The sequence below is a fragment of the Camellia sinensis genome, chromosome 10 (assembly GCF_055761805.1).
Source record: "Camellia sinensis isolate YWXY chromosome 10, ASM5576180v1, whole genome shotgun sequence".
In the NCBI taxonomy this organism is placed as follows: Eukaryota; Viridiplantae; Streptophyta; class Magnoliopsida; order Ericales; family Theaceae; genus Camellia; species Camellia sinensis.
Genome location: NC_138970.1, coordinates 128,651,643 through 128,677,888, shown reverse-complemented (window position 1 = coordinate 128,677,888; position 26,246 = coordinate 128,651,643). Strand labels below are relative to the sequence as shown.

Here is a 26,246-nt window from a genome sequence, read left to right as displayed (position 1 = left end):
TTAGCTCCCTGTGGATGATTGCTGGGTGCACCACTCACTTGCATGATCAGAAAAGCAAATTACAAATACAGACCAAGGCAAGAAAATGAAAGTCCTTGAACTTTTATTTAAGACCCAAAGCTATGGGCCCTTGTAGTTTATCAATATTTACAAGAACTGAAGGATTTTTGATCACTTAGTAAATCCTACTGGAATTGAAAACAAAATACGATTTTTGATCCGATACCTGATTTGTTTTATGTCACAGAAGATCTATTGTGTGGGAAGGCTGAGAAACTGTTTACTTGAAACTGGAATGAACTTGACAAGCCAACCTATTGGCCAAGACATTGCAGCAATCACAATGCACCCAACCCATTGCCCCCAATTCAGCCTCTCAGTATCGGCAAATTTCTTTAGAAACTCCACCATGACCACTTGAAGGACTACTGTCATCCCGATAATGCTGAGAAAAAGTTTGTTCTTAACTATCCCCTCAAATATATTCTTCTCCTCCATCTTCCTTGCATTGAACTCATTAAAAACTTGGCACAGGACGAAACTATTGAACACAAGTGTGTCCTTGACGTTCTTGTTCATGCCGAAGAGTGTGCTTCCCTTGAACTCTAGGATCAGCAAAACAGTTATTTGATACAAGGCCTGAGCAATGAGGTTCCTCCACATGATCTTTGTTATAAGCGGTTCAGTTCGACCCACGGGTTGCTTTGTCATTAGATCATTAGTTGGTTGCTCGGTGGCTAGTGCTAAGGCCCCCAAAGTATCCATTATGAGGTTCACCCACAGTAGCTGGACTGCTGTTAGCGGAACTTCACCAGACGATATTGCTGCGACGAAGTTGATGACAAGGGCAGCCACGTTGACAGTGAGTTGAAATTGGATGAACTTTTGAATGTTGTTGTATACGCACCGACCCCACTTCAAAACTGTCACCACCGAGGTAAAATTGTCGTCTAAGATGACTATATCCAAGCTCTGTTTCGCCACTTCTGTGCCTTGAATTCCCATTGAAAGTCCGATATCTGCTTCTTTCAGTGCAGGTGCATCGTTTGTTCCATCCCCTGTGACCGCTACTACATGTCCTTTCCGCTTCAAGCACTTTACCATCAGAAGCTTGTCAAACGGGGACGATCTAGCCATTACGCGGATTGTGTTTATCTTTTCCATTCTCTCTTCGTCCGAGTAATTTCTGAATGTCACTCCTTCGACCACTGCATTGTTTGAATCCTCATTGGGCTCGACAATCCCAGATTCGATAGCTATAGCTTTTGCAGTGAAGATGTTGTCTCCCGTAATCATTTTAACATCAACTCCGGCATCTCTGCAAGCTTGTACTGCTGCCCTGACACCTGGTCGACTAGGGTCCTTTAAACCAACAAGCCCTAACAAGGTAAGTCCAGTTTCTTCAATCTTTCTGCTGACCTCTACACTTTCATCTGTAACTTCTTTGTAACCAAAGGCGATGCATTGCAAGCATTTAGCTGCCATATCTTTAATAATCATTTCAAACTGTGTTCTTTCTTCATCATTCATGGGTATAATATTCCCATTTTTGGTGTAATAATTTGAGCACATTGACAGAATCATCTCTGCAGCCCCTTTCCAATGCGCGTGAATTTTTTTTCCATCCATCCTCGTCAAAACCCCACTTCGTTTCTTCTCTGAGTTGAAAGCTTCTACTTGAAGAATTTTATGACCTTGCTTCAGCTCATCAATATCCATAGCCAAATCAAACACGACCCAGGAGAGGATTGCTGACTCAGTAGGGCTTCCAGAAATTTCAGGTATTGATGTGGATAACTGTCTATAGACTTCGCCGGTTGTATTTAAACCGACACCTTCATGTAGCATTTCAAGAACATTAGGGGCTATTTTCAATGATGCTTTGTCTGTCATTACCTCTTTTCCAAGCCAAAATTCTGTTACCTTCATCTGGTTTAATGTAAGTGTGCCGGTTTTGTCTGTGCAGATAGTGGTGGCCGAACCCATTGTCTCGCAAGCAGAGAGTTTCCGAACCATGGAATTCTCAACCATCATCCTCTTCATTGAATAAGCCAAAGTTAGAGTCACAGCCAAAGGCAAACCTTCTGGGATCGCCACCACAACAATCGTAACTGCTGCAGCAACAATCCGCACAATGGCATTCATGACATCATTCGCTTTAGTCTTGCCGTAGTTGAATTCTTGGTTCCCATGCTTATCTTCAGTGTTTCCTGTGAAGTACCGAATGAGCAAAACTACGAGAACAAGGAAAGCCACCAGTAAACCGACCTTCCCGATATAAGATGTCAGTTTGTTAAGCCGAGCTTGCAATGGTGTTTGCTCGTCTGAGTCACGGCTTATCGAGCTCATCATTACACCCCATGCTGTATTCATGCCTACCGAAGTAACAAGCATGTGACCGTACCCATCTGTCACCATGGTACCTGAGAGCAAGAATGGATTATCGGTTTCATTTACTGCGACGTAATCACTTTCCCCTGTCATGCTTGATTCATCCACTTTCAATGAGTGTCCGTCCAAGAACAACCCATCTGCCGGAACTTGATCACCAATCTTTAGACACACAATGTCACCCACTACGACTTCAAAAATCGATATGGGTTGTCTGTGGCCTTTTCTCACCACTTCCACTTTCATCAGGTTACTGCTCTCATCAGAGAGCTTGTCAAACTCTCTGCTCTGCTTGAAGTTACTGATGGAAGAAACCACAACGACTAGAATGACAGCAACGATAATGCTCCCCCCATCATACCACCCTTCTGTGGGACCGTGCTGTTTGATTCCGAACCCGAGAGAGAACACCGCACATACCAGAAGTATAATGATGGTGGTGTCTTTGAATGCTTCAAAGACAAAACTGAGAAAGCTCTTTGCTGGTGGTTTCTCGTACGTGTTCGAACCAAACACATCGATTCTGTACTTAATATCACTCTCCTTGGCAGTGATACCAACATTCATGTTGGTTTCAAGAATTGTCGCAACCTCTTTCACCCCTCCATATTGACAGAGACTGTTAAAGTTCTTCTCTCTGACCATCTCAGAGAGTGCTTTCTGATCAATATCGAATAAGCATACGTGACCGTGCTTGTCATCACCATCATCAATGGCTTGAATATCAATTGCAACGTAAGATGGGCCGCACGAGAACCTTGGAAGGAATTGGGTGTTCTTTCCATTGGCAATGACTTTCTTGGCCAAAGAAACAACGAAATAGATGACTCTGAAGATCTTTCTCAATCGCTTGTTGGGTTTTCGAACTGAGTGAGCTTTGTCGAGAAACATGATGGTATCGCTGGATTTTCGAGATTGCAGAGGCATGGTTGATGAAGAAGAAGAAGAAGAAGAAGCTATGAAACTATAATCTAAGCTGAAGAGATGATTTTATAGTATAGTAACGGAAACTTGGGACTGAGGTAGCTTGCTGTGATAGACTTGGAACGCGGAGCATTTGTTTTCTGAGAAAGTTCAATGTAGTTTCCTTTCCTTGGTATAATTAAAGAGTTATTGGCAGTGAAATTGTGTGGAAACAGCTCAAGAATGAGGCGGCAATGTCAGTTTTATAGATAAAATTATCTTTATAGAAATGATCATATTGAGTCGTATCATTGTGAATAAAAAAAAAATTTAGTCACTACAAGAAGCTACATTTATGGCGACTAAATTTTTAGTCGTCAAAAGTCATTTTTTCGTCGCTGAAGATTTTTGCTGACTAAATTTTTAGTCGTCAATTTTGTCGTTGGATGATTGTCGGGAAAGGTATTGGCGACTAATTTTTTTTTAGTCGCCGAAAGTCACCAATTGTCCAAAGTTTTCAATAAATGTGGTTTTTTGTTTTAGCAACTAAAATATTTAGTTGCCAAAAACGGTTGTTTTCTTTTTGGCTACCAATTATTTAATCGCTAAAAATGTGGCACTCTTTTTTAGTTACCAATTTTTTAGTCGCTAAATCATGATGCTCCTTTTTAGTTGCTAATTTTTTAGTTGTCAAAAACTTTCATTTTTTTTTTTTTTTTGCTACTTACTGTTTAGTTGCCATCAAGTTTCCTTTTTATTTTTTGACTACTAAATATTTAGTCGCCAAAAACTTGATTTATTAATTTTTTTAAAATACACAAATTGAATATTTTTCCTTAATTTTTTATTTTATTTATTTATTTATTTTTTTTTGGTGAATAAGTCATAAATTAAAGATGAGATATTTTACACGGCTAGAGGGGTATGCCCCAGGACTTAACAAGAACTATACATAACTAGAGGATAAAAACCTGCCCAAAAACAGCAAGCTAAATCTAAAGAGGACACAAGGGCCCATTGAAAATAAACAACTATTATAGTCCCTAAGATCTACGGGTGCAATTTGGGCAGGCTCAACTCGAGCAATTCAAACCTAGTCTGATTTTTTTTAAGACATGGACAAGATATTTTTGAATTCGATACGGACTTGGGCAAAAATTTAAAAGTCCGAATTAAATTTAGACAGGCTTGGGTAAAGACGTCAAACAACCCGAGCAATCCGAAGCCCGAATTATACATATATAGATATATAAAAATATTAAATATACATATAAATTATTAGCCATTACATGATATTAAAGTAATTTAGATTATTAAATCATATTGAATATATATTATTATATATACAAATAACATAAAAAAAAAATTTATTTTTATTTTCACTCATAAATTGTAAAGACTATTATAGCGGCATCTTTCTTACATTATATAAATTATTTATTTTGGTGGTATTAATGATTTTCTATATAAAAAAAAAATGTAAATAGAGTCAAATTTTAATAATTTAATAATGTAGCTGGAAAAAAAAGAGAAAAAAAGAAAAACCACTGAAATTGATTTACAATTCGGGCAACTTGGGCAATTTGAGTTCAACTCGGGTCGGGTTTTGACATACAACCTCGTATTACAATTCGGGCCTGGATAGGTCTCAGCACAATTTGAACTGAATTTGGACAACTTTTCAACCCGACCGAACACACATGAGTTGCACCCTACTAAGATCCCTAAAAAAGGCCACCAAAGTACCACAAAAGTACCCACAATAGAAACCCCAAGGAAAGTAAAATCTGGTGGCAGAATAAGATAAACCTGTTCAGGGCCCTCGTACTCAGCATATGTGGGCCATGAACACAATCAAAGGAACCAAAAGGGCTGTCGCAAGCACAAATATATTTCCTTGCACATCCCGCAAAGGGCAGGCCCAAAAAAAGCTCGGTAACAGCGGAGCAAATGTCACAAAGCAATATATACAAATTAATGTAAAAGCCTTGTCATTAATAGAACCTGCCCAATATAAAAAATGGATTAAGTACAACCAAGAAGGAAGCCTGCCTATGTATAGAATGCAAGAAAGTAACCAACACACAATATATGGGCTAACTTCACTCAACCCACAATGTATAGTCTCACAGCCCTCGTAAATTGATTGACTACACACAATAGGTCGCCAGACAGTAAAAAATAATTTTTTATTTTTCATTTGGTGATTAAATAATTTTAGTAATCAAAACTCAATATACAGTGACTAAAATTCTTTTTTGTCACCAATTCTAGCATTTTTAGCGACTAATTTTTTTTTAGTTGCCAATAACTAATATACCCCGACTAAAAAAAATTTGTAGTTAAATATTTTACTTTTGTTGACTAAAAAAATTTTTAGTCTCCAATTCCATAATTTTTGGCAACTACACTTTTTTTAATTGCCAAGTTTGGTCACTGAAGGTGCATGTTGTTGTAGTGAGTGATGCTAGCAACCTAAATAATTTATTAATTTTTTTTATCAAACTTCTCACATAGGTGTGGGATCCATACACATGTAGATTTGTGTAAGTCCCACATCCATGTGAGAGGTTTGGTAAAAAATTTGATAGATTATTTGAGATTCATAGTATTTTTCAATTGAATGCTGCTATTAGCACCTGTCAAAATTCTTTGGACCCCCCATTTTATAATTTTTTTTATTACAATTATATCCTAAAGTAAAATTACATTAAAAGACATTATTAAATGGAACACCCACCTATCAATAAGAACTAATACTCTATAATATTGGACACCCACCCTCACCTCCACCCACACTCCCACCTCCAACTCCAACTATACGTATTTCATGTCCTAAACCTATTACTTTTCATAACCAACTAATATAAATCCTAAATCTATTATTTTTCATAATTATCTTAAATCTTGAATGTGTCATCTTTATCACCATCATCAACGCTATTGAACTTGAAAGTTTTGCTTCAAGTATAACGTATACTTCATCACTTATTTCACTGTGTAGAGCAATGGAGGACGAGGACAACAATTCTAGTGAGACCGGCGTTCCATTAATAAGTTTATCTGTCTTGTATTAACAGTCTCGGTCGTTTTCGGTCGTTCTTGTTTCGTTCGAGCTGTTCGGTACTGGTTTGCTGACTGTTAGAATTATGTTTGGTAATACAGTACTGAAAATAATCCTTTCGTTCAATACATAGGTTCCGAACATTAATGCAGATAGTTAGTTATGTAATTTTCTTTGTTAAACTAACTTAGAATGAAAAATAGTGAATTGGAATGGATTTAAGTTATGTATTTTGATTGGATTTAATTCATGTTATTTTAAGTTGTAAATTGGAATGGATTCAAGTTACAGAGTGATGAACAAATTTTGTTCGGACATACAGTGCTGATAGGATCATTATTGTTCGACAAAATAGTTCTGAATAAAATACATTTTTTCGGCTACACAGTGGTGAACAAATTGTTTTGGGCTACATTCAAAATTCTGATGGCGATACATTCAGAATTCTGATGATGATGGATTCTTTTGGAAGCGCCGATACAGAAGCAATGGGCGTCCAACACCGCCCACTGTACGCTTATCTTGATGATGATGAATGTGATTGAATTTTTTTATAGGTTTTGATAATAATGGCACACTAAGAATTCGCATATCTGGACTGAAAATTGAACAAGTAAACGATGATGATGAACAGGCCATGGCCATGGCTATTATGTCTTCTTTTCTTTCAGTCACTGTGAACCACCCAACATGCAATAACATCTGAGTATCATCTGTTTTCTTCGTTTCTTTTCTTTGCTTTTCATTAGGGTTGTTTTAGGAATTGCATGAAAAATTAGGTGAGTGTGCATTTCATTGTGAAAATGTTATGAATATGGGTAGATTTGGTAATAAGTGGGGTGTTCAAAAAAATATTATTAAAATTTAGGATTTAGAGTTAGGGTCCAAAGAAATGGGGGGTCCAAAGAATTTTGGTAGGTGCTAATAGCAGCACTCTTTTCAATTTTATATGAACACATACGGTGGAAGTTAATTAGTACATGTGAAGCAAGTACACGTGATGCTTCCACTTAGATAGCTATTGCCTTGACAATAGGGTCAATTTCTTTAATGTTGGTATTTTGGCAAGATGTGTCAATTGATAACGGATGATTCTACTTATACCATTACTTTATCTCTTTATATCTTTTATATGAGTTTTTTTTCTCAATTTTATTCATGTGTGAAATTACCTTTAAGGACAAAACATTAAAATTAAATATATTTTATTATCTCCTTGCACCCCTTGGTCTTTAATTCCTACTCCTCTTTTTTCTTTCTTAATTTTTCTTTGCTCTTATACATCTCTTTTAAAAAAGTGAGAATCAACTTGGTAAGAAAATTAAAAAACTAAAAAATGATAGGGGTGGTGAATATGAATCACCTTTTAGTAAGTTTTGTAAAGAACATAAAATAATTCATCGAACCACCGCCCTTTATTCACCTCAGCAAAATGGAATTGCTTAAAAGAAAAATAGAACTTTAAAAGAAATTATGAATGTCATGTTAATAAGTTCTGGATTACCTCGGAACTTGTGGGAGGAAGTAATACTTTATGCTAATTATATACTTAATAAAGTACCCGGAATGAAAATGAATCAAACACCTTATGAAATGTGGCATGGGAGAGTATCATCCTAGAAATTTAAAAGTGTGGAGGTGTTTGGCTAAAGTGGCTATTCCTAGTCCTAAAAAGACTAAGATAGGTCATAAAACTGTTGATTGCATATTCATTGGTTGTGCCAAAAATAGTAGTGCATATCGATTTTTTATTCATAAGTGAGAACATTTCGAAATGCAAGTAAATACTATCATTGAATCTCAAAATGCATCATTCTTTGAACATGTATTTCCAAATAAGACTGGACAAAAGATTAGTTGTAACGCCCTCAAAATAATAACATTAACCCAACAAATAAGACATGCATTGATATTCAAAAGTTCCACATTCTTTCATTTATCTGAGTTTCATTACAAAAAGTATTACATGTTAACAACAAAAACAAATGCCCTACGGGCTTACAGCTTTCCAAGTTAACACTTGGTTACAACCAAAGAGTACTAACTCATACACATTAAGCCCTTGGCTTGAATTTACATGTAATACATCAAAAAGGTAAAACGACAAAATTATGTCCGCCTCTAGCCTCCCAAGCTATGTCCTTGGAGGTGGCATGCTTCCTGTACCTGAAAATGATATTCCCATATAGGGTGAGCCACAGCCCAGTAGAAATATACTAAACCAACCATGAACATTGACTAAAACATTAGCAATTGATAGATGGCCAACACTGATACATTCACATAAATCACATATTTATGTCATACGACTTATGAGCCCAAGTTTCCTTTCATTTTTCCTTTTTCAACAGATAGGCACATAAGCACTACCCACGTTCTCAACAGATATGTATAACAACAATATCCACATTCTCAGATAAGCAAATAAGCTATATCCACATTCTACAACAGATATGTATAACCACAATATCCACAGATAAGCATATAAGCTATATCTTCACTTCTCTAGACAAGCATATGAGCTGTATCTACGGAGTTCATCCCCTATCTTCTCCCAACACTATCCGGTTTAGAGGTACATCCCCCATCTTCCCCTAAACCGCGGAGTACATCCCCTATCTCCTCCTCTACACATAACGTATACAAACACATTGGTTCTATATACAATCACTCAATACATATAGTTAATGTATTCTATCAACCGTCAAGTTCCATGACACATTCCATTGATTAGTTTCCGTTTGCCTAATCATCATGCATTGTCTACAACAATCACGACTATCCTACACCGATAGCTCAAAGCAGTTATTTCTAAACAGAAAATAAATGCACAATGGATATTCAATCAACATTTCATTTCCTCATTTCTCACAATTAATTATCCCAATTAATCAAACAATGTAATTAGGTCATTTTCCATAATTAACATTTCAACCCTTAGGTTCCATTTTCATCAATGATTCCACATTTATTCCATTTCTCTATGCCAAACATGCATCTAGGTTTATTATGAATAAAACCCCAACTTTTGTAAAATTACAAAAAGCCCCAAACTTTCAGGAAATTACCAAACCAACCCCAACATCTCAAAATACCAAAATTTAAAGACAAAACCCATAGAGAGGAGTAGGATATCCCTACCTCAAATTCGGAGCCTCAAAGGAGAAGAAGACAAAACCCAACGTGCTCCAAATCTCGAAATTTTCAGATTAAAATGAAGCCCTCGACGATCAACAACTTTTTTGTAAAGGCCAAAGGTGAGCAAATCACTCCTACTAGATCAAAACCTAGAGAGAAGGTAGAGTCTAGAGTGAGAGGCTCAACAATGGTGATTTTGGAAAAGTAAGAGAGAGAAGAGAAAGTGAAAAAGTGATTTGAAAAGTCAAAACACGGAACTTAAACCCAGTCGATCCGCTCGAGCGTAAAACACCCCGCTCGAGCGTCACTCACAGACTCCCGCTCGAGCGGCCAAACTTCCACTCGAGCGCCGGATGCACTCTCCCAGCACTTATATAGAACCAGGCCTCCGCTCGAGCTTCCAACTCCCCGCTCGAGCGGAACTCACACAACCCCGCTCGAGCGGCCAATTCCACGCTCGAGCGTACAGCACTGCACAGGAAAAACTGGATGGGTGCAATCTCCGCTCGAGCGCCAAAGCCCCCGCTCAAGCGGACAGGCCAAAATCTGGGCAACTAGTTTTTGGTTTCTAAACTCAACCAACCTGTAACAAACCTGCCCAACACATCCTATAACTCAATTACGAAGTAAAAAGGATGTAAACAAAATAATAAACAACTACCAACATCCACGGACACATGTCCGGATCACTGTACAACAAGGGTAAACCCGGGATCGCTATATTAGTACTAATAAAAGATCTTATGATGCTATTATTAGTCATGATCAAGAACAAGATCAAAATGAGAAAGAGGAACCTAGGTGTAGTAAACGTGCTAGAACCTCAAAATCTTTTGATCCAGATTTTCTAACATTTTTGTTAGAAAATGAACCTTTAACTTTTAAAGAAGTTATGTCTAATCCTGTGGCTCCTTTATGGAAAGAGGTTGTAAATAGTGAAGTTGAATTCATCTTGCAAAATCACACTTAAGAATTGGTGGATCTACCATCAGGTTGTAAACCACTTGGGTATAAGTGGATTCTCAAAAGAAAAATGAAAGTAGGTGGATCAATTGATAAATACAAAGCAAGACTTGTGGTTAAAGGATATAAACAAAAAGAATGTTTGATTACTTTGACACATACTCGCCAGTTACTAGAATAACATCCATTAGAATGCTAATTGCCATTGCATCTTTGAACAATCAAGAAATTCATCAAATGGATATGAAAACAGTTTTCTTAAATGGTGAGTTAAATAAAGAAATTAACATGGAACAACCAGAAGGATTTTCTGTTACAGGGAAAGGAAAGAAAGTATGTAAATTGGTTAAATCATTATATAGTTTAAAATAAGCACCAAAGCAATGGCATGAGAAATTTGACAAGGCAATGATGTCACACCCCAAATCCGGGCATGACCAGCTGTGGGTCATAGGGACTCAGCCCAAGGCACACGTAAGCCTAAACGTGAACCCAAAATCTCGAAGAATAAATGTGATGATAGCCCATAAATAAATAAATCAAAACCCAATCCAGTAAAAAGTCACAAGTATAAATGGTAAAACCAACCACAACCAAAACCATCCAAACTTATGTAATATAAACAATCCACATATTAAAATAATCCTAAATGAACCCCAATAAAAATAAAAATAAATAAATATGCACAAACCTGACATAATACTCTAAAATAAATGAATGTCCTAAAGGTCCATGCAATCGAGTCCCCGCTATGCCATGAATCCACTCTAAATCCTTCTAACACCTTGAAATGGTAAACAACTAAGTCGGCTGATAGCTTAGTGAGTAGCAACATGGATAGTATATACAATTTTGAGAACAGGGTTCAATTCCAAAATAAGATATATATCACAGAAACTAGATTGACATACAGTTTGGTACAGATAATCTGTTTTAATAAGAAGGTTCCACAGTTCAATAGTTAAAATACTCATGTCTCTCAAGAACATGATAAATGACATTTTTCACTTAAAACAGATTACAACATGAACACCAATAATTTTCTGGATACCAAGAAATAACAAGTAACATGCCACACAATTCTCAAGGCTATAAGCCCTGTTGGATCCAATATCGAACTAAGAGTCATCCTCAGGGTGGCAACCGGGGCCTTTTCTCACAAACGATCCGATTGAAGGTCACCTAGCCTAACCTAGGTCTTTTTCTTATAATCGTTGAGCACTAGAGTCATCACGGCCCAACCGGAATCTATTCCCTAGTGGCCAGAGTCACCACACAGAGTGGAATAATTTCTCTAGACTAAAATATACAAATGCTCCCAATAATCAATACACTTTAGTTTCGCAAAACATGGTAGTTCACCATTATAAACATGAGGCCAAAACAAATAGTTTACAGTATGCCAAGTTCACACATGTTTCAGAAATAATTTGATTCCATTGATAATAAAATAATTTATCAAAACAGTTTAGTCCTGAAACAACAATTTAATTTTCCAACAGTTCACGGTAGGGGAAGATTTATGAAAATATGTAGCATGAAACTACTCACCTGAAAACGGAATAATGTAATCCTCAAATAGAGTATAAAAGTCCAACTAGTGCTCTGAACCAAGTATAAAAACTACACGTTACTACTAATTTAAAACTACTAAAAGATAAGAACTAAGTAACCCCAAACTAAAGCGCACTAACATGGCTTAACCCAACTCACCGTTACTCTTAAATATTACCTAAGCTTATGTTCTTCAAGGTCTAAAATCACCCAAGACATGGGTTCAAATCGAAACTTAATTAAAAGTAACTTTAAAATAAAACAGAATTTTAAACAAGCTTTCTCAATCTATTCGCTAACTTTGAAAATTACAAAACCCACTCCACGTTGTTCGAAAAATTCCGAAACCCTTCTGATAACAACTAATATATTCTAAGTTTCAAATCCAATTGGTTTTACTTGATTTGCTTATCAAAATAATTATTTACAATTAATTATACCCAAACAGGTTGTTTTTTGCAGCACCTTAAAGAAATTAATGGTTCTCTTAGTACACACGAACAATCAACACAAGGCCAAAAATGTAAGAAACTAGACTTGTAACCGGTTCTAATGACACTGATTTGATAATTTTCGGATTTATACCCAAAGAGAACTACACTTCCGAAATTACTGTATAAAACCAATTTTCTGGACAGATTTGAACGCATCAGTTTATATGGATTTTGACTTCCAAAAATTATAAAAAAAATTCTGATATGCAATTCAATATGTAATTAATCTACTTTAAAAATTTCAGTTCAAAATTCATTCGTTTGATATGGTTTCTTGATTTTTAAAGTTTGTAGTTCTGTACAGAATTTTTTTAAACTAACAATTTCTCCCATTCTTTATACATAAATTTAATTCATCGGGTTTATTAATAGGATATCTATATACAAAATACATAAACCTACAACCTCTCCATCAATGAACTAAATAATAATAGAGTAAGGATAAAGAACAAAACCAAATGGAAGAAGAAAGATAAAGACCTACCACACACCCAAAAATCCTTCCTTGTTTGCAACTCTTTTTTTTCTTCTTCTTTTCTCTCAACCTTTCTCTCTCCCGTGGCTGCTTGCCTGCTGTTGCTATATTGTATTAGGCTACTGCTGTATAAATTGTGTTAGGCAACCTAGGGTTCCTATATATATATCTAACCAAAAGGCTCTAGTTTATTATCTTTTGTTTTATTTTATCTTCTCTCTCAATTAATTTAAATAACATACAAATATTATTGGATTAAAATATGCTTACTAATTTGTCACTTTTTTTTTAAATAATAAATCTTGCCTCTAAGTTAAAAACTTTTACCATAAATTTATTTTGGGTTTTAAAATTAATTAAAAGACCTTCCAAATATTTAATTTGCACTTTAAGATTCACCATCAAAATATTTGAGGTTTGTAAAATTATTATTGTTTAAATATTTACTTGATTTGTATATTCGGGTTCTCACAAATGATGTCAAATGGTTTTAAAATTAATGAATGTGACAAATGTGTTTATATTAAAACACAAACAAAGGTTATGTTATAGTAGGTCTTTATGTGGATGATATGCTCATCATAGGTAGTAATAATGATATGATTAAAACTACCAAGAAAATGTTGAATAAACATTTTGACATGAAGGACATGGGGATTGCTGATATAATACTTGGTATGAAAACAAAAGGATATGCTTTGTCACAATCACATTACATTGAGAAAATACTTGACAAATTCAGCAAAGATGATGATTATCTTACCAGAACACCTACGGATGTTAATTTGTTTTTTTCTAAGAATGTACAGGAAAGTATTTCTCAATTAGAATATGTCCAAATTATTGGATCTTAATGTACTTGATGAACTGCACTTATTCAGATATAGCCTATGCAGTATGTAAATTAAGTAGATATACAAATAATCTAGGAGTAGAACACTGGAAAACTATTATAAGGGTTCTAAGATACCTCAGATTTACTCATAACATTGAGCTAAATTATACTAGATATCCAGTAGTACTTGAAGGATACTCTAATGCAAACCGGATACTGGATACTAGAGACTCAAAATCCACTAGTGGGTATGTCTTTACTCTTGGTGGGGCGGCTATACCTTGGAAATCTTCCAAACAGACTTGCATTGCTAGGTCTACTATGGAATTAGAATTTATAGCTTTAGATAAAGTTGGGGAAAAAACAGAATGGTTTCGTCACTTCTTTGAAGATATTTCAATGTGGCCAAAATGTATACATTGTGATAGTCAATCAGCAATTGGTAGAGCACAGAGTCATATGTATAATAGTAAGTCATGACACATTCATTGTCGACATAACACCGTAAGACACCAACTCTCTAATGGAAATGTTTCCATTGAATATGTGAAGTTTAAAGACAACATAGCAGATCCACTAACTAAAGGGTTAGCAAGAGAGTTAGTTGAGAATTCATCGAGCGAAATGTGACTTAAGCTTATTAAATAAGAGTTACCACAATGGCAACTCAACCTAATTGACTGAAAAATCCCAAGATCTAGGTTCAATGGGACAACCGAGTTATGTATGACTCATAAGGATCACTAGCGAGTCAAACTCCTACCCATTTCTATGATGAAATAATGATGTCTGCAGCATTTTAGGTTAAGTAATACTTTTGATGATTCTTATATTTAGGAATACCTAGTGGAGTATTGCAAGATATTCTTCATAAGAATCACTTATATGAGTGTAAGTTATAAATATTGGAATTGTATGGGTACAGTCACTACAACATTTTCTTAGTTTAGTGACATTTGAAAGTGCCACAAAACTATTATTCTAATGACATTTTTTGGTCTTGTGGCATTTTGAACAAGTGCCACTTCTATCGGTGCCACGGTAGATACGAGTGCCACGGTAGACACTTGCAAGTGCCACTGCACCATCATGGCTAAAAACTTTCAATGACATTTTAATGTCATGGTAGATATTATTTGTGGCACTATCAAGCGCCATTAAAAAAAGAGTTAGTGACACTTGTAAGTGTCATTACACCATCAAGACTAAAACCTTTCAGTGACATTTTAATGTCATGGTAGGCACTATTCGTGACACTATCAAGTGCCATTCATGACGATAATTCGTTGTAGAACAATTTGATCCGCTCTTGCGGAGACTCGAACCGCCAACCTTCCGCACCATAAACCTTATACACCACACTCTTCCCACTACACCTCTATAGCACCACATGATTATATATGCAACATATATTATTTATATAGTACATACATCTATATTAATATAAAAGTATATGTATAAACATAATTATTTTATTGAACATAATTTATGTAAAATAAACTATTTACTACCAAAATAAAAAAAAGGACCACTTTTGGCGACTAAAAATATTTTTTAGTCGCCAATTCTATACTTTTGACTACTAATTGTTTTTTAGTTGCTAAAAAACTTAACTTTTGTTGACCAAAATCGGATTTGGTCGCCGAAGATGCACTTTCAGCTACCAAAATTTTAGTCACCAAAAAATTTTATTCCCGCCTTAGGATTTTAGTTCTCCCGCGCTAAAAATGACCACTTTTGGCGACTAAACTTATTTTATAGTCGCCAATTGTAGACTTTTGGCTACTAAAATTTTTTTTGGCACCAAAAAGCTTTACTTTTGGCGACTAAAATTTTTTAGTCACTAAAACCCATATAATCAGCGACCAAACTTAGTTTTAGTCGCCAATTGTAGACTTTTGGCTACTAAAATTGTTTAGTCGCCAAACAGCTTTACTTTTGGCAACTAATGCTGTTTTGGTCGCTGAAAGCTATAATTTCAGCGACCAAATTTTTTTTGTCAGGAAATTTAGTCGTTGAATATGCTTTTTTCAGTAGTGTATGTTGAGTTTAATTCATTTATTTTTAATCATTTACTGCATTTTAAAATTTTAGAAAATATATTGGCATTTTTTGTTTTTTCAAAAATGTCATTATAAGCTTTGAAAGTTTTTGGCTTAGTGGCATTTCTCAAAATGCTATAAAATATTTGTTTATGACACTTTTCACCTAAGTGCCATAAAAAGTAATTTGCACCTACCTAGTGTCTTGACATTTTTAAAAAAATGCCATTGCAACTAAAGTTTAGTGGCATCTGTTGGTAAATGTCACGAACATAAATTTTTATGTCATTATTTTATAAAATGTCATAAAATTGATGTGATATTTCTTTATTGAAATGCCACTAGAGCCTTATATGTTTTGTGGTTCTGTGGCATTTTTCTAAAACATTTAATGCCAATTTTTATATTTGTGGCATTTTCTAAAAACATGCTACTAGTGTAGTGTCACTAAGGTGTAAATTTGTTGTAGTGACTTTTTTGTTGTAGTGAAGTGACACTTTTTTAATTGAAATGCCACTAGAGCCTTATATGTTTGTGGCTCTATGACAATTTTCTAAAAAATGCCACCAAATATTCTTTTTGTGACATTTTTTAAGAACATGCCACTAGTATGGTGTCACTAAAATATGTTTTTGTTGTAGTGTTGTGACACTTGTTCATTGAAATGTCACTAGAACCTTTTATGTTTGTCGTTTTGTGGCATTTTTCAAAAACGTGCCACTAAATATCATTTTTGTGGCATTTTCTAAAAATATGCCACTAGTGTAGCGCCACTAAAGTATGTTTTTGTTGTAGTTTTGTGACACTTGTTCATTGAAATGTCACTAGAGCCTTTTATGTTTGTCGTTTTGTGGCATTTTTCAAAAACGTGCCACTAAATATCATTTTTTGTGGCATTTTTTAAAAATATGCCACTAGTGTAGTGCCACTAAAGTATGTTTTTGTTGTAGTGAGTCTTTTTCTATAAATTTTCTTCTCTCTTTTTATTTATTTATTTATTGGGTGCAGTCTTTTTAGAGGAAAAAAAAAATCATTTTTGCCCTTATATTTTATTTTGATTTTCAATAAGAGTCCCAGACTTTGAATAATTTCAATTTGCCTTCAAACTTTTTGAAATCGTATCAATTTTGCCCTTACCGTCAAATCTAAAATGAAAAAAGTTAAAAAAATTACATTTTGGTCCCAAATTTCAAAAGAAAGATGTAAACGCACCTTTTCCTACCCAAACTCACGTTTTCTCTTTTTTCTCCAATTCTTTCCTTTATCCTCTGCCCTTGCAAGTGCTGCCACCACAACAATCACTCAATTCTCTAACCCAACTTCTCTCAAACCTAAATTCACTCACTAACTCCAAATTCTCAAACCCAAATTCACTTACTCCAAACTTTTTAGTTCTTCGTGTTGCATGAGAGGGGCTGAGGTGGGGAGAGCAAGAAACACAATTTGGTTTCAATATCACAAAACTTCCCTCAGTATCTGAACTTGATTTTGCATAGATTCTTTAGTAATCAAATGATAATTTACAAAACAAAAAATTTAGAGTTGTATGCAGTTCATCACCTCTCATTGAGAACCCTTGACTATGGGATTCATCAATTCTTTTATATAACTTTCTACTTTCTTTTGGAGAGAAGTGAAAGGCAAACGCTCAATCATTTCAGCCCCAAACGAGAAGATGAGAGCTTTTCTATCTATTTCTAAGCCAACCCCCCGTGCTTGAAAGTAGAATAGCTGGCTCTCTTCTAGATCACTAATTGCAAAAAGTGTCCATGGGAAGTGTTCTTCAATCTCTTTCTCAACTGGGATTTATAGAGAGAGAAAGTGGGTTCTCAAGTATCCTTCAATCTCTTCCCAACTGGGTTTTATAGAGAGACAAAGTGGATTATCAACGTGAGTGCTCCATTGAAGGTTGCATTTGTGGAAGAAGATGAGATTAAATTCGACCAAGACGTGCTGTTGCCATTCAAATTGGCCAAAATTCGATTCACCATTCACAGAGTTTGTCGATGTATAGAGATTACGTAATGATTAATTTGGATTTGGAAGCATTGAATTACTTGAAAACTTCTGCCGAAGTGTAGAATGGGTTGGCAGTAGTAGTGACTGCGCTGATCATTGAAGCACCCATGAATGCAAAGACGAATTCGGTGCAGTTTTGAAGGAGAAGCATGATGACATCGCCTTTTTTGATGCTGAGGAGTGATAATTCGGCAGTGACTTTTTGGGAAATGATGTGGGTTTCAGAAAAAGAGTAGGATTTACCGGTAGAACCGATGATGATGGTCTGTCTAGGAATTGAAAGAGGTTTTGGAAGCAGTAAGTATAGAGAGGTAGGTGGTTGGAGATGGGTATGTCAGGAAGCTTTGATCGAAAAACATGGGTTTCGGAAGATGAAGACAATGGGTTCTGCGGTGGAGAATCAGAGAGCTTTGGTTTTTGGGTTTCAGCAGAAACCACAAACAACATTGTTGCCCTATCTCTTTCATGCTCTTCTTACTAATATATATTTATATATATATATATATATGTATTGGTTTTAGGTATATGGATCAATGGAGAGGAGAGAGAGAGATAGGGGGGTTAGGAAGAGAGGGAAGGGAAAGAATTTGAGAAGAAGATGACGAGTTTACATCTTTCTTTTAAAATTTAGGTTAAAATATATTTTTTTTAACTTTTTCCGTTTTAGATTTGACGGTAAGGGCAAAATTGATACGATTTTAAAAAAATTGGGGATAAAATTAAAATTATTCAATGTCTGAGAGTATAATTGAAAATTGAGGTAAAATATAGGGGTAAATTTTCTCGTCTTTTTATATAAATTTTCTTCTCTCTCTCTCTCCATTTTAATTTGTTATTATTATTCTATGGGAGTCTTTTTTTATAACTTTTTTGGGATAAATTACATTAAACTCCTTGATATTTGGAAAAAAAATACAGTAAGTTTTACAGCTTTGACATAATTACATCAAGCTTCTTTAAATTTTTGATTCACATAACACTAAGCTCCATTTTCATCAATAATTTATTAGTTATATGGATAAAAAAAATTATATTGTCAATGTCATCTATTTTACATGAAAAATGTATATTTTACATTGTTTATTTTTGTATTTTCACACTATTTGCATTGGTTTCGATTCATTTAATCATACTAAAAGAGAGGTTAGTATAATTATGTCAAAACTGTAATGCTTATTATATTTTCTCTTAACTTCATGGGAGGTTAATATAATTTATATTTTTTGGAGGGAAAGGGGGGCTGTCAAATAGGGTATTTTTAGTTTAAAGGCTTTGATATTAGGATTTATAAGATAAATAGCATGTAACATTTTTATAATAGTTGAGATCCCTTCACATTTTCATAGAGAAATTTCTCTTCACAGATAAATTTTAGCTTTTCAAAAAGAAGTTTCATAGAGAAATTTGAAATTTCTCTAATAATATTATTGAGAAACGTTAACTAATAAAAAATATATATATATATTGGACTTCTCATATTATCCAAAGTTAAAAAGGAATGTTTCACTAATTTTTCTGTCGAATAAATCATTCTAAAAAATATCTTATATAGAATTTCTTTATAAGTAAGGCTGAATGCATGCGAGCAAATATATACTTTTTACTTCATTTATTATATTTTCACTTTTCACCATTTATTTATTTATTTATTTCCTAATTAAACAAATCCTAATGAATTTCAAACAAACAAGTTGATTTCGTAACTGTTGGCTATAATCTAATATTTTCTGTAATCCAAATATGTCTTTGAGCTATCAGTCTTTCAGATGTAATACTATGAATTCTAAAGTTGCTTTGTATTTTATTATGGGAAAAAGGTGGTCATCACCACTTTCTATCACTAATGTTTTTGATTGAGAAGTTATCTGGTAGGTTCACCATATGCATGGTTGTGTTCACCTTATAACAAGAGGATATATAATCATTTAAAATATAGCAGAAAAAATAAGAAAGAATAGTTATATGGCCTTAAAAAATTAGAAGAATATACTAGGTAAAATATAAGGTGGACCTACTAGATAGCAACACTCTAATGGCACATGCTCAAAAATATTGTGTAAATTTTGGTGAATTGATTGGAAATGTGTTAGAAATTAGAATTCACTGTTTCACGAAAAACCACTTTACATTTTGGGTCAATTCTTTCGTTAAAGGCATGATGTAAAATAATATTTTATTATAAAATCTAGTGATAAACTAGTAAAATATTTATTAACCTTAAGAGGTTGGCCTAGCAATCAAGACTTAGAGTTTGGGGATTTGCTCTGTCTAAAGTTTCAGGTTCAAAACCTCTCTTAAATGTAAACAATTTCTCACGACTAGTTCATGTAGGATTTTGCCCTAACTTTAAGTATCCTGAATCAGTCGGCTCAATAAGTTGGATATGAGTTATCAAAAACGTAACAATCTTTATTATTATTATTATTATTATTATTATTATTTCCTTTACATTTGTTTTTTCACACATCTTTAATACATATTTTTTTTTACACCTCTTTGAAAGGTGAACTTGTCATGCAGCCAACATCATTCTAACAAATTCCTTGTAATCAATTCGACCATCACCATCCAAATCAGCATCTCTAATCATCTTCTCCACCTCTTCATCAATCAGTCTCTCTCCTAAGCTAACCATTACATTTCTCAACTTACAACAAAATGAAAAAAAACTAAGATTAATAAGAAAATACAAAGTAGATATATAAAATTTGAAATAACTGCAAATAAGTGAAAAAAATATAAAATATTTGTAAATATCTAAAGGTGCACCAGCACACAAACTCCGCTGCAATAAAGTCAAATTGGTTATGGAAAAAATACATATGGAAATTTTTAAGTGTGTAAGTATATATCATATGTAATACATAAATTTTTACAAATATACGTAAGTTATCTCATAAAATCGCATAAGTTTTCACAAATATACGTAACTTAAACTATAAAAATTTGAGAAATCATAATTTATGTATATTTGTGAGAACTTATACAAGTATAAATGGTATGTATCTTATACACCCAATATATATATATATATATGTTTATGTGTTAGTAACAATTTTTAAAAGTAATATGATGGAGGAGAATTAACCTCATCGGGTGATATGTGACCATCTTGGTCCTCGTCAAATACTTTAAAGGCTTCTTTTAGTTCATTTTTTTGTTTCACTTTCCTGTAAACAATTAGACATTTGGGTACATATTATACTTTAGAAAAAAATATAATAAATTTTATAAGTTTCGTTAGGTTTTTATTTTTCGCAATCCCGTTTGACAAAACTCCTTTCAGTTGTAATTATATTCGATCTTTTATTTCAGTGAGGCTTTGAGCTTTAGATGCGAATCCAACTTGAATTGTACCTTGCAGAGAGATGTTTCAGAAGTTAATTCTTTCTTATTTGCCACTTCGCTGATTATGTCGGGGATCGAGCTGCCCGGTCAGCTCGCGGGGGTCGAAGGGGCAGCGCCCCTGAAGCAAAATGCAAAAATACATTCAAAGTTGCTTGTTCACTCGAGCGGCTGTTTGTGCGCTAGAGCGGAGAATGTTTGGTTCTAGAAGTTTGATCTATCTACAAAAGTACTAGAAGTTGGGATTTTACGCTCGAGCGAACTTTCCTGTGCTCGAACGGCCATTCTTGCTCTCAAGCAGAGATTACGAATCAGTTTTCTATAAATATACAGTTCAGTTAGATTTTAGGGTTACAGCTTCCAGATATTCTTCTTAGATATTAGGGTTTATATTTGGAGCTTCTTTGCTAGTTTTTTTTTATGTTTCTTTGAGTTTAAATCTAGTTTGAAAAGTATACATCAAAGGATTGTTTGTTTCGTTTAATATAAAAGAGAGTGTTGTTCTTTGGCGGATTCCATGGAATTTAGGCCTAAAGCTTTGGTGGATTCTGGAGTGGCTCGTCGTTGTGGATTCGACATCGGCGTTGTGGATTCAACGTTGGGCAAGACGATTCCGAGATGAAGACTGTGGTGGAAGAGGCATATAGGGGTCAGTTCAATTCGAGCATGGATTCGCTAGGTAATTGAGAGTACACTTGTGTAATTCCTTTTGTCTTCTTAGTGGATTGTTTTGTGGCTTTTGTCCGTGCTTTTTTTATCACAATTGGAGGCGCTCCAATTGTGGTTTTTCCATGTAAAATCTTTGTATCGATTTGTCTTGATTATTTGATTGGGATTGTTATTTACTGCTTAAAATTGATACATAATCACAAATCAATATCTAGGTGATTTCTAGATTATTCAAGTTTAATATAAGAATATCGACTTCTCTTTTAAAAAAATTAAATCAATCGAAACAAACACAAATAATATGTAAACACATGAATAAATTAGGTAGAATATATTTAGTGTAAAAGATATGACAATGTTATTTTTCTAGCCATACGACTAATGAATAAAAAAGAGGACTAAGTTTTATGTGAATTAAAACTTTGAAGAGGCTTGATGTAATTATGTTAAATTTGTGAGCCTAATGTATTTTCTTCAAATGTCAAGAGAGATTAGTGTAATTTATCCTAAACATTCTTATGAAAAGTTCTACATGTGAAATAGCAAAAATTACCATTTTCATTTTTCACCCTCCGATTTATACTTGAAGTTCATTCTAATTTCTCACTTTTTAATTGTAATAGCTGAGTCCTCAAACTTCAAGCTTTAGTTTTAATATAATCCTCTTGTCACTCCATAGGTCAAAATTTGAGTAAAAATTAAAATATAAGTAAGATCAAAGTAAAATTGAAATAGGTCAAAATTTGACTAAAAGTTAAAATATAAGTAAGATCAAAGTAAAATTGAAATAGAATCAAAAGGTGAAAAGTGTAATTTTTTAGTAACATTTTTCCTCTAATGTTGCTAAAACATGCTCACATGACGCTTATGTGAGCAGTGAGCACTTTCAGTCCAAATTCTTAACATTAAGTGACAAAATATAAAGACGAGAACCATAGTAATATTATCCAAATTGTGAAATTAAACAATTAGATTCACAAATAAATCAAAATTATATACCAAGAACACATGTTGAGAATTACAACTAAATTACAACAGAAATATCCAATACAATAAAATGGTAAAGAAAGCAAATCGAAGCCTACACTGTAGCAGTTTCCTTAAAACAGATTTTCACCGCCTCATGGGTCGAATGCTTGAGGAACTTCAGTAGCTATCTTCCATGATACAACGGTCAAAAAACTAGCTACGGCATAAGCACTCTCTGTCTAGCTTAGTGAACAAAAACCATGGCAACACTCTCTCATTGTAGGAACTTTCTGGCAAACTAACTTGTAAAATGGAAGCAAAAATTTGTGTCTTAAGACTTGACAAGAGGGTCTCAATTTATACATGTATAAGGGAGAGAAGAGGAGCCTCTAGCCTTTATGGCTGGTCACTAATGCACCATTAACCTCTACAATAAAGGCAAGAGTTACAAATCCCACTAATGCACCATTAAACTCTGCAATATTGCAAGAGTTACAAATTTCATTATCTCTTTTATGAAGCTAACTTCATGAGGCAATTTCTCATTCAATTCTCAATGGTTTTTGACAATTCTTTTTGTGTTGTAAAGATCTCATTGCAAAGTATCTAGACCCACTTAGACCCAACACAATTGATGGTTGGGACCCACTTTAATATTTAATTAAAGTCACCAAAAACTTATTTTTTCCAACAAGTAAAATTTAAATAGAGGTTAAAGGGTGAAACATATTATTTACCCAGTAACTGAGAACATGACAATTGAAAAATAAAAGTTAAATAAAAAACAAAAAGAAGAAGAAAAAAGAAAACAAAAGGGTAGATGATGTTACACCTTTATCTTTGTGGCCATGAGATACGAGAACTCCCCAAATTCAATCGTTCCATTACCATTGACATCACCTTCAAGTGGTCTGGACCAAAAGACTTGGACATCCTAGCCCTTTTACTCATTCTAGGCTCATCTGAAACCTCAATTTGATCATCACCTTCATCATCAAAATGATCATCATCACTAGCAAGCTCATCAAATTGCTCCAAAGACCTTGGAACCCCTTCTTGGGTTCGGCAAGGAAAAATGTCTTCAAAGAAACATGCATTCCTTGACTCCATGATGGTATTCCTGTGTATGTCTAAAATTTCAGAGTTATGTACAAGAAACTGATATGCACTACTATTATTTTCATAACCAATGAATATACAATCCATAAATTTCGGGCCTATCATAACCCATTTAGGTGTAGGTATCGCCACTTTTGCAAGACACCCTTACATTCGTTAGAATTTATAAGAAGGCTTAATGCCTTTCCATAACTCATACGGGGTCTTGTCCACCTTCTTCCAGGGTACTTTATTCAGAATGTAATTCGTGGAGAGAATTGATTTCCCCTACATGTTCTGTGGCAATCCAGAACTTATCAACATTGCATTCATTATTTCCTTTAGCGTCCTATTCTTCCGCTCAGCAATCCCATTTGACTGAAGAGAATAAGACACCGTGATTTGGTGGATAATCCCAGATTGAGCACAAATCTCAATAAACAGTGATTCATACTCACCACCACGATCACTTCTTAAAGCGTTAATCGTACGGCCTAATTGATTCTTAACTTCATTCTTATAAAGAAGAAACTTGTCAATAGTCTCATCTTTGCTTTTGAGCAAATAGACATAACATTATTTAGTGCAATCATCAACAAAAGTAATGAAGTACTTATTACCACCATGTGATTGTATAAACTTTAAGTCACACACATCTCTATGCACTAAGTCTAACAGCTCTGAACTTCTTTCAACAGAATGAAACGAAGATCTTGTCAACTTCGCTTCAACACAAGTTTCATACTTGTGTTTTGGATTAATCTTAAAAGATGGTATGTAATCTAACTTGATTAATTTTTGTAAAGATTCAAAGTTCACATATTTTTGGCCGAATTCCTTTCCAGTTCGGAGTCCAAAATGGACGTGTAGTCTAACGAATCCATGGTCATTACCTTAATATTTTTTGACAGGAAAAATTGGTCTAAGATCCCTACCCAACTTTTGGTAGGAAGAGAGGTCCACAATAATATTTTTGATGCCTAAGATCCCTCAACCTTATTTCATGTTATAAAATACCTAATTTACCCTTCTTTATAACATACGTTTATTTGGATTTTGGCAAACTGAATATTTTATTGCTATTTTGTAGAAGATTTCATGGGAATGGACTTCATGGTGGAGATTTCGTAGGGATTTTGCAAGTGTTGCAGTGGACTTGACGATGGAGATTGCTATGATCCTGTAGGTGTTGCAGTGGTGTTGATTGTTTTTGTTTTGATTTTTAGTGGAGTTGAATCAGGTATGTTTTCGATGGAGATTCCATATGGATTTCGATTTTTGATTTGAATTGTATGTAAAGATTCTGATTTCATAGTAGTTTTTCGAGTGTATTTTGTATTAGGTTTTTGTTCAGTTTTGATCAATTTAAAAGAGAGGCCAGCTTGGCGAAGTTGTTTATGATTTTTGGAGTTGATTTTTCATTCTCTGTTATTAATCAATTTTAGAGAGAGGCCAGCTTGATAGAGTTGATTTTGATTTTTGGAGTTCATTTTTCATTCTCTATTTTTTGATCAATTTCAAAGAGAGTTGACAGTAGAGTTGATTTTGATTTTTAGAGTTCATTTTTCGTGCTTTGTTTTTCATCAACATGCTTATCAATGATAAGTTTTGTTCTCTGTTTTTTCTGAAAATTGTAAGTTTGTTATTATAATCCAACGAAAATCATAGAGAAAATTATAAATTCATATGGACATATTATTATAAGTTTCTAATGTAGATAGAATCACAAAGAAAATTGTAAGTTTGTAGTTCAACGAAAATCACAGAGAAAAATTGTAAGTTTGTAGTCCAATGAAAATTGTAGAGAAAACTGTAATTTGTTATGGACATATTATTACAAGTTTGTTATTTATTTATTTATTTATTCTCAATTGAATGTTTTATGAGCATAACAGATCTTCTCTATGAGTTTCTCTGAGTTTGTATGGAATAGTTAGCAATTTTGTCAATTTGATGTTAATGTGTTTTTGTTTTTGTGATCTTGAAAGTGAATATAAATTCTTAAATTTCTCTGATTCATGATAATATTTATGTGAATTTATGCTAGTAATTTTAATTTAGTTTGACGTTTACTATTGGACAGCATTTTGTTTTGTGATGAAAGCCAGGATACACCACACTATGAAGGCCTTGCCAAGTTTGGTTTTCAATTCTTGTTGTAATGAAAGTTCTAAATTTATCACAGCATTTTTAGTTTTGCAATGGGTTGGAGTTGCATCTACTTTTGAGACAGCTAAAATGTTGTGTTTGGTGTGAGTTGTGAAAAACTTGCTTGGAAAAATATTGA

The 26,246-nt window shown here is 34.1% G+C and overlaps 1 pseudogene; it reads right to left on the bottom strand.

The window, feature by feature from the left end:
• Nucleotides 1-252: 252 nt before the first annotated feature.
• LOC145800684 (calcium-transporting ATPase 12, plasma membrane-type pseudogene) lies at nt 253-3,318 on the bottom strand (annotated as a pseudogene).
• Nucleotides 3,319-26,246: the final 22,928 nt, after the last annotated feature.